The following is a 10,492-nucleotide window of genomic DNA, read 5'->3' as shown; positions in this document are numbered from 1 at the left end:
CAAGAAAACAATTGGAGGGATAAGAGCCATTGTCAAAAATGAAAGACAATGAGGAAAGAAAGTCTGTTTGATAATAATAAAGGCTAAGCTGAGATTGGAGACCATGAAATTGTACTGGTGAATTTACATAACTGTGATTTTTTTTTGCCTGTGTCATGGTAGTCACTCCATTTACTTTTATGCAGTTTTTTGTTTGTTTGTTTGTTTGTTTTTACTGTAGAACTGCAGAGAATAATAGAATTTTGATCTTGTTTTCTAGATGTCTTCCTATATTCATGTCCACTGTATCCTAGGTCCTAAGTCTGCTAGGCTCTTATGCTTTATCACCAGGGACTACCTAGATCTTCATGTAGTCAAAGGCACTTTGTGGATTTTTCAGGGGCTTGTTAACTAATTGTACAATTATCTATTTATATTATTATCATTGCCAAGGATGAGTTTGATTGAAATTCATATTTTTTGCTATAATCTATACTATTAAAATATATGATATATAATGTCAACAGACTTATTTTCAGTGTGCATGAAAAAATTTGCTATTATAATATGTCACTTGGGAGCTGAAATATAGCAGTATGGGGAAAGGGGACTTTCCTAAGGCAGTCTTATTGAAAGTAGGAAGACAGGACATTATAACAAGGAGTAGTTTCTTGAGTAAAACAATTTTTATAATAGTCATAGAAGTAGTCTGTGCATGTGCGTGTGTGTGTTTATCTGTCTATGTTTATAAGTAAAATAGAAAAAGAGAAATATTGTCTATTGGCTTTAATACAGAGCAAATAATTTGTATAACTTTCTTCAGTTATATTATTAGGTATAGCAAACATTTTTTTCCATATATTTTTGAGGAAGAATTAAATGAGTTTGGATCCAGGCATTAATTGCATGTTGTTTTATTTTGTTTTGTTTTAATGGCCAAGCAGAAATCAAGATAAACTATCAGGCCTCCTGATATCCAAACAGTATTTATTCAGGCTTGGAATTTTCAGGTAACTCAATTGTTCATTTCATTTTAAAAATGACAAACCAATATACTTGTCCACCTCTAAGTTTTATCCCTGGGAAAAAGAGCTTGTGTACAATACATTTCAGACTTTTTACATGGTACCAATAAATAATGTCTAACATTTCAAACTTAAAATTTTAGAATTATCTGATTCTTTTCTACCTCCTTAAAGCTCATATCTAATTTGTCTTATACTTTAGTAACTTCTTTTACAGTTTACACACTACTTTTGTTCTAATTTGAATTTGAATGATCTCATACTTAAACTATTATAAAAGCTTCCTGATTTCCCTAGAAGCAGTTCATCTACACCCCCCACATTTCTCTCTTACACATAACCATCAGATTAATGGACCCCAAATGCTTGTTCAAACATAACACTCTCCTGTTTAGAAACTTTGCTTGACTACCCATCAGAATATAAGAAAATTATATCAAAGGTACCTTAAAAATTAGATTCTTTGATATGTAGTTGAGAAAAATGAGGCTTACAGAGAGAAAATTACTGTACTATTACCAAGACCTTTTCTAGGTAGCATGTATAAGCATTGAGTAAAAGAGATGAAGTCTTTAACCTTACAGAGCTTACATAAAAGGTTGTGATGAACAGTAAGTACTTTAAAAATATATAATTAGATAATGTAATGACAAGTTTTGATTAGTGCTGTGACGTAAATTAAATCTGGGCAGTGGGAGAGGACATGGTGTATGTGTGTGTGGGGGTTATGGGTGTGATGCATGGATGATATTTTATTATTTTTTATTTTTTCAAATTAATTAATTAATTAATTTTTATGGCAACATTGGTTAACGAAATCCAATAAGTTTCAATAGTACACTTTACAGTAAGGCATATATATATATGCCATATATATTTACACTGTGTGTTCATCTCTCATAGTTAGATTTCTTTCTCTCACCACATATTTTAGAAACTGTGGTTAGGGATGGCCTTTCAGAACAGATGTCTTTTTCAGAAGAGAGTGAATGTGAATTAAGTTAAGGAGTGAACCTTGAAGATATCTTGATGTTTGGGGAAAATCATTTCTGGCAAAAAAAAAATAAAGTGCAAAGTCCCAAGGCAGGGATGTGATTGGCTGTTTGAGAATAGCAAAATGGCCAGTGTGGCTAGAAAGAATAAAGTTTGGGGGTGAGAGGTCGAAAAAAGAAATTATGTCAGAAAAGTATTTGGGGGGAGATTATACAGTTAGTTAAACCATAGTAAGGATTTACTTTTATTCTACCTTTAACAGAATATCATTTGATGATTTCAAGTAGGGGGCGTGACATAATCAGATTTACTTTTTTTAATAGTATGAGAAATTATGGAAGGAGAGTATGGAAGTCTAGATGAGAGGTAATTTTGGTAGTGTTGATGGTGCAGAAAAGTGATTACATTCAAGTATTATTTTAAAGGTAGAACAAATATGCTATTATATAGTAAGTACAGTATGGCAGAAAGAGAAGAGAATAGGAAATCCAGGGCTTAGGGCCAAGACGTTGGGCAAAGGAACATGGGAAAAACACAGAAGGAACATGTCTGTGGATAGAATTTAATTTTAACTTCGAGTGAAACATCCATCAGACATCTAAGTGCAGATATTCATTAGGTAGTTGAATGTCTGAGAGGAATTAAATTTTGAAGCCTTCGACATGTAAATCATAGCAAAACTGCTCCTTGACTAAATGACATCCATTTCTAATTTTACTTTATGAATAGCATCCTCTTATTACCGATGATAACCAGAAACATTTCTAATCTTTTTTTGCAGACTGGGGTGTTCAGTAAAATGCTCCCATAAGTTGTTGGGTGAAATTTCCAGGAAGACAATTTAAGGGAGTCAATTTATCCAGGAAACTTACTTTTTGTGCTTTTCTCCCCTATCTTCTCCCTAATTGATCACGAGGTGATCCAGTACCTAAATGTAACATTGAGGACGGGAGAAACAATGCTATTAGGTCCTGGGTCGCAGATGAATGTGTGAAACTTCCGTATCTGCTCCAAACTAGCTACTTTTGAATTTCTTTTTAATGTTAGAGAAAAGTATTTATTTTGCTTAAGCTATTCTCTTTCATTTGTAAGAAGTCAAATCTAATTTAAACGAGGAGCAACGCACTTAAGGTCGCAAAATTGCATGAGCTCACTGAGGGAGTGAACGTAAATAATAGCGAAGAAAGTGAGGACAAGCTTTGATGCACACCAACATTAGAGGACTGAGGGTGAGAACATACTACCACTGAACACTGAGGTAGAGCAGCCAAAGAAGTTTAAGACCAAGAAGTCTGACCATTGAGTTTGGAGTTAGGGATACTGATAGTTGGGGACTCAGTGGAATGGTAGTAAAGCAGAGTTGTTTGAAGATCAAGTGCAAGAGTGTGTGTGTAATCATCTGTTTTAAGATCATTTTTTTAAGTTGATGAATCTCAAATAATAAGTAGCTTAAATAGAGATTTCTCTGGGTGAGGGGGATTTACTGACCTCAATACTGTCCTCTATGCTATATTTATGCTATTATATAGATATCTTATTTATAGTTTTTGATCTGAGTCTTATTTGGTTTTGTTCCTTTGTCATAGTCTCAGGATATTTGTAAGTGTCAGAGAAAGTATATTACAGATTTAAGGAAAAGAAAAATAGGGTAAGACAAAGTCGAGATCCTAGCATATATACCATTATTATTCTTCTATTTCAAAATTAGAGAATAGACATTTTCCATAATATTAAATGTTTTACTAAAACATATTTTTGATGTATACACAGATTTTTAAAAATGTCATCATATTAAGTTATCATAAATTATAATTAGCTTAAAATTAGAATCTTTGTAAGTGAAGAAGTGAAGTGAAAGAATGAACATAAAAGACATATGTGATAATGGTCATTCTAAGATCAATGTGTTGTATAGTTTTCTGTCTAGAATTCCACAGGTCTCATAACACAGATTATTAGGTTTAGCAAAGCTCTGTAACTATGAAGTTTTGCTAAATGATTTCAGAATTTAGAGTAATTTTCTGCAGGTTCATATGTATTTTTTAAATGGAATTTATTACGATGCAAATGCTCATAGAAAAGTCAGATTAACTTTGCCTCTTGTTCTGCTAAAGAATTTCAATCTAGAAGCCTTACAATCCTGTTCCTCATCTACTATATGCTTATCAGAGAAGGAAGAAATTCATCATTTGGAAAACAAACAAAAAAAAACCCACAGGGATCCCCATGCAAGTGAGAAGATAATGTTATACAGTTTATGATTGAGAAGTCTTTCCTACTCACATAGAATATCTCTGAAAACGAACCCCCATTGACTTACTTTCCTCAAATCCTCTGTTTTACAAATTAGAATACAAAGCCCACCTCCTTTCTTATGCCTTTGTCATAAGCTGGAGTCAACATTTATTACACTATTTTCTGACCTGTTGGCTTTAGCACATGGTATCATATATTTTGGTATTATATTTTATTTTTCTCTACACTATCTTTAGATTGCTACACTTTCATAAGTCGTTTTATCACACTGAAGTTCCTTTGTTAAAGCATGTCATAAAATGGTGTTTTACTGTTCATATTAGTTTTTTTATTTAATATTGTCTGTTTCTTTTTCATGTGTTGATAGGAAAAAATCTCCCTGTAATAACTCATAAGATACATAAGGAAAAAAATATCTCCCTGTAATAACTTGTAAGATAATAGTTTATTAAGAATCTGTAAATCACTTTTTTCAATTAAAAAAAAGAATCAACCATTCGTCAAAAATTTAATTTTTAAAACCTTCAGTCACAGTGGGAGAAAGAGAGAGACAGAGACACAGAGACAAGTTTGGAGGGAGAGAATGGCAGGGGCTGATTATATTTTGCTAAAGCTTTCTTCATGAAAACTCTGATTATAAATATTTTATGATTTGTTTTGTAAGCTACTCCTAGTTAAGCCCCTATATCACTGAGAATGATAAACATTAAATCACTGTGTCACTTTTTCTTAATAGTTTAGTAGCTGATAATATTGTTTTGAAGTATAGAAATATCTGGTCTCAATTTATCTATCCTCAATTATATTAGTAAAATAATGTTCCAGTAGTATTCTTTTTGATAGTTTACAATATTTTTTCTAGGTCTTGGCTTCTTTCTATTAAAAACAAAACAAAACAAAACAAAACAAAACAAAAACCTGAAGAGATTACAGCTTTATTTCGGAAAAATACTTTTTTAAAAAATAAAGGAGCCTTATTTCCTGCAATTTGTCTTACTTAAGGTAGCAAAAGTGAGTTAACACAGGAGTTTGGTAAAATAATATATAAACATATCTGTGTGATAAATTTTTTAAATTTCTATGTATCCATTAAAAGCAAGTTTTAGTGAACCTTTTAATGTCATGGAAATCTATTGTCCTCTTTTATGACATGATAAAAGGGGAAACAAATGGTATATTAATAAGATTCCAAGTTTATAAATAAAATGTAGTTTAAAAAATCTAGAAGGGAGTGTAGAACATGGCAGAGTGAGAGACTTCCTCAGATCTCTCCCCTTGAAACAACAAGTTGAACATTTAAAATTCAACAAAAAACACCCAAACTGCACACCAGCACATCTGAGCATGGAATCTGCACATAAGAGCTACCACAGGTCAGAAACTTGGGTGTTGGGCTGTGGCCTGGGAGAAATAAAGAAGATGCCTCTCAAAGCCACCAGAGCTCTTTGCAGGAGGAGGGGGAAGGGAGAAGGTGTGGCGAGTTCCTTGAACAGCTCTGCCTGGGAGAGTTTGTGAGCTCCATGTGGTTAGCTGCAGGGCTCAGTCATCAGGGCAGAAAGCAAAGAAACAGGACAGCGGAGAAACAACAATTGCTTTTTACCAGCCATGGTTGCAAAACTGAGACTGAGCCACAGCCCACAATCCAAATCCAGAAGGCCCCTCCCCCCGTACCCTCTAAGACCTAACACTGTGGAGTCCGAGGGGAATCTGAACAACCACTATCGAACCTATCTCTAACACTGACAAGGATGGAAACTAAGGGTGGAGAGCATGATTAAATATCTATAAGAAAATAAAAAGGCATTTTTAAGGCTTTATGTAAAGCAGGGATCCAATAAGCTTAGACATCACCTACTGGAAACCAAAAGAATAGCATCTTCTTTGTAGCAGACTAAGAGAGACCTTTATATAATAAATCATCTTCCTGGAAAAAAAGCAGAAAATATTTGCATCAATGCCCAGAAGGAGAAATAGTCCATAAAGCAATATGAACAACCAAGGTGACAAGGCATGTCAGAAGGAAAGATAAAAATCTCCAGAAAATAAACTTACAGACATAGAAATATGCTACTTAAATGACAGAGAAATCAGGATTGTATTTCTGAAAAAACTGAGTGTCAAAATGAGTCATATCGACAATTTCAGGAATAAAAAAACACCTAGATGATCAGAGCAAGAAGACTAACCCTCAAAAAGAATAGAATAGATCTTCTGGAGATAAAAAACACACTGTAAGAGTTAAAAGAATGAAATAACAAGCTTGGGAGATAGAGTTGACCAAATGGAGGAAAGGATCAGTGATATTGAAGACAGAAATCTAGAAATAAATCAGAAGGAAGAAGAGAGAAACCGAAGAATGAAAAATAATGAAAGAGAAATTCAAGAAATAACTGATACCAACAAGAAAGGAAACATAAGAATAATGGGCATTTTCGAAGGCAAGGAAAAGGGACAGAGTCTAGAGAGTATTTTCAGACAAATAGTTGATGAGAATTTCCCAAATGTAAGGAATCAGCTGAAGATTGGAATTAAAGAAGACAACAGAACACCCAATTATCTCAACCCAAAAAGGCCTTCACCAAGACACATTGTATTAAAGTTATCAAAAATCAACGATGAAGAAAGAATTCTCAGGGAAGCCAGGGAGAAGAAAATGGTAACTTATAAAGAAAAACCCATTCGATTTTCTTTGGACTTCTCAGCACAAAGCTTGCAACTAGAAAAGAATGGAATCAAATATTTAAACTATTAAGTGAAAGGAACTACTAACCTAGAATAATGTATCTAGCTAAACTCTCCTTTAGATATGAAGGAGAAATTAAGATCTTTCCAGACATACAAAAATTGAGGGGATTTTCCACTATGAGGCTTATGCTACAGAAAATACTGAAAGGGGTCTACTTACCTAAAACAAAATGACAAAAAAATAACAACAAAAAAACATAATTAAGAGTAAAGTAGCTATCAGGCAAATAGAAACAGAGGAGTGCAATCTTTCCTAAGAACAGGGCATTATAAGCTTAAAAAATAAGAAGAGAATTGCTCTAGCCATCTAGTAATGAACGTTCAGCATACGTAGGGACAAATTCAGATAACAATGACTGAAAAGGGGAGAATTCAAAGATCTAAATTCACAAAGGGAAATGGAGATAAGTCATGAGCAGAAGAAAATGGACAACTGTATATATATAACTGTCCTTTACATATTCTTAATGGTAACCAAACACCAACGATTCAGAACTGAAGTATATAACATGAAACAAGAAGAACCAGAGAGAAAAACCACAGAAACTGAGCAAAATGAAGAAAACAGAAACACAGGGACAAGGAAGCAATGGAAACACTGAGCTACAAGAAAGCAAAAGATAAAATGGCTATAAGAAGACCTCATATTTCAATAATCACCCTAAATGTAAATGGATTGAACTCACCAATAAAGAGGCACAGAGTTGCACATTGGATGAAAAAGCAAAACCCAATCATATGCTGCCTCCAGGAGACGCATCTCAGTTCCAAAGACAAATATAAACTCAAAGTGAAAGGGTGGAAAATGATTTCCAGCAAATGGCATTCAGAGAAAAGCAGGAGTAGCTGTACTAATATTGGATGAAATAGACTTCAAAATAAAAAAAGGAAAGGAAGATATTGAGAGACACTTCATAATAATAAAGGGAATCATGCATCAAGAAGACATAACACTTATTAATAATATCTATGCTCCCAATCAGGCATTCCCGTAATATGTAAAGCAATTACTAATAGAACTGAAGGGAGAAACAGACCAAAACACTATTGTACTAGGGGACCTAAATACCCCATTGTCGAATATGGACAGATCATCTACACACAATATCAATATGGAAATAACATGCTAAAAGACACATTAGACCAACTGGACATAATTGACATTTACAGAGCCTTCCATCCCCAAACAGCTTCTTATATATTCTTCTCTAATGCACATGGAACATTCTCAAGAATCTACCACACACTGGGACACAGAGACAGCCTCAACAAATATAAGAGGATTGAAATCATACCAACAATATTCTCTGATCATAATGCTTTGAAACTAGAGATCAACTGGAGAGATCCGCAAAAAGAAAGTGGAAAGAACCACAAATACATGGAGATTAAACAACATACTACTAAAGAATAACTGGGTTCGAGAAGAAATAAAAATAGAGATCAAGAGATACGTAGAAACAAATGATAATGATAGTACAACATATCAAATCTTTGGGACATGGCAAAAGCGGTCATAAGAGGAAAGTTCATATCATTACAGGCATATTTCCAAAAATAAGAATGAGCCCAAATAAACCACCTAACTCTTCATCTTAAAAAAACTAGAAAAGAGCAAATAAAGCCTAAAGTCAGCAGAAGGAAAGAAATAATCAAAATTAGAGCAGAAATAAATGAAATTGAAAACAAAACAAAACAAAACAAAAAAGAAAAAATAAATGCAACAAAGAGCTGGTTCTCTGAGAAGGTTAATAAAATTGACACACTCCTTGCTAGGCTCACTAAAGAAAAAAGGGAAAAGACACAAACAAACAAAATCAGGGATAAAAGAGGGGAAATTATGACTGACATCACAGAAATAGAAAGGATCATATAAGAATACTATGAAAAAGTATATAACACCAAATTTAATAACCTAGAAGAAATGGACCAGTACTTAGAAAAATACGATCTTCCTAGACTGAATCGAAAAGAACTGGAAAATCTAAATAGACCAATCAGCAGTATGGAGATTGAAACAATCATCAAAAACTTACCAAAAATAAAAGTAGAGGACCAGATGGCTTCACCAGTGAATTCTACCAAACATTCAAAGAAGATTTAGTACTTATTCTCCTCAAACTCTTCCAGATAATCGAAGAGGAGGCAATACTTCCCAACTAATTTTACGAGGCCAATTTTAACTTGATACCAAAACTCGGTAAAGACGATACACACAAAAAAAGAAAACTACAGACCAATATCTCTTATGAACACAGATGCAAAAATCCTAAATAAGATACTAGCAAACCGAATACAGCAATATATTAAAAACATTATACACCACAATCAAGTGGGCTTCATCCCAGGGCACAAAGATAGTTCAACATATGCAAATTAATTATTGTAATAAACTACACAAACAAATTAAAAAATAAGAATCATATGAACATATCAATAGATACAGAAAAAGTCCTTGACAAGCTACAATATCCATTTATGACCAAAATACTTAACAAAATCAGTATAGATGAAAACTATCTAAACATAATAATGGCCATATATGACAAATTCTCAGCCAACATTATCCTTAATGGTGGAAAATTAAAAACCTTCCCTTTCAGATCAGGAACAAGGCAAAGCTGTCTACTATCGTCACGGTTATTCAATATCACATTGGAGGTCCTAGCGAGTGCTATTAGACGAGAGAAAGATATAAAAGGCATCCAAATAGAAAATGAAGTCAAACTGTCTGTTTGTGGATGACATGATTCTCTATATAGAAAACTCTCCACAAGAACACTACTAGAAACAATAAGCAAATACAGTAAAGTTTCTGGATACAAAATTAATGTTCAAAAGTCCATAGTATTCTTATACTCTAATAATGAAGTATCAGAAAAAGAAGTAGAAAAAATTATACCTTTCACAATTGCAACAAAAAGAATAAAATACCTAGGAATAAATTTAACGAAACATGTGAAGGACCTCTATAATGAAAACTACATGACCCTATTAAAAGAAATTGAAAAAAATATAAAGAAATGGAAAGATATTCTGTGTTCTTGGATTGAAAGAATCAACATAGTTAAAATGGCCATATTACCTAAAGCATTATACAGATTTAATGCAATCCTCATCAAAATACATCAGCAATTTTTAAAGAAATAGAACAAAAAATTATCAGATTTGTATGGAAGCACAAAAGACCCCAAATTGCCAAAGTCATCCTGAGAAAAAGAAACGATGCGGGAGGCATCACTCTGCCTGACTTCACATTATACTACAATGTGAGAGAAATCAAAATGGCATGGTATTGGCAGAAAAAGACACATGGACCAATGGAACAGAATGGACAGTCCAGAGGTAAATCCATATTTATATGGGCAAATAATTTTTGACAAAAAAGTGAAAAACATGCAGTGGAGAAAGGAAAGCTTCTTCAATAAATGGTGCTTGGAAAACTAGAAAGCCACCTGCAAAAGAATGAAACTAGACTGTTGTCTATCACGACA

This window comes from Pteropus vampyrus, unplaced genomic scaffold (assembly GCF_000151845.1).
Source record: "Pteropus vampyrus isolate Shadow unplaced genomic scaffold, Pvam_2.0 Scaffold1, whole genome shotgun sequence".
In the NCBI taxonomy this organism is placed as follows: domain Eukaryota; kingdom Metazoa; phylum Chordata; class Mammalia; order Chiroptera; family Pteropodidae; genus Pteropus; species Pteropus vampyrus.
The sequence above is the reverse complement of the archived record's forward strand: the minus strand, read 5'-3'. Positions refer to the sequence as shown.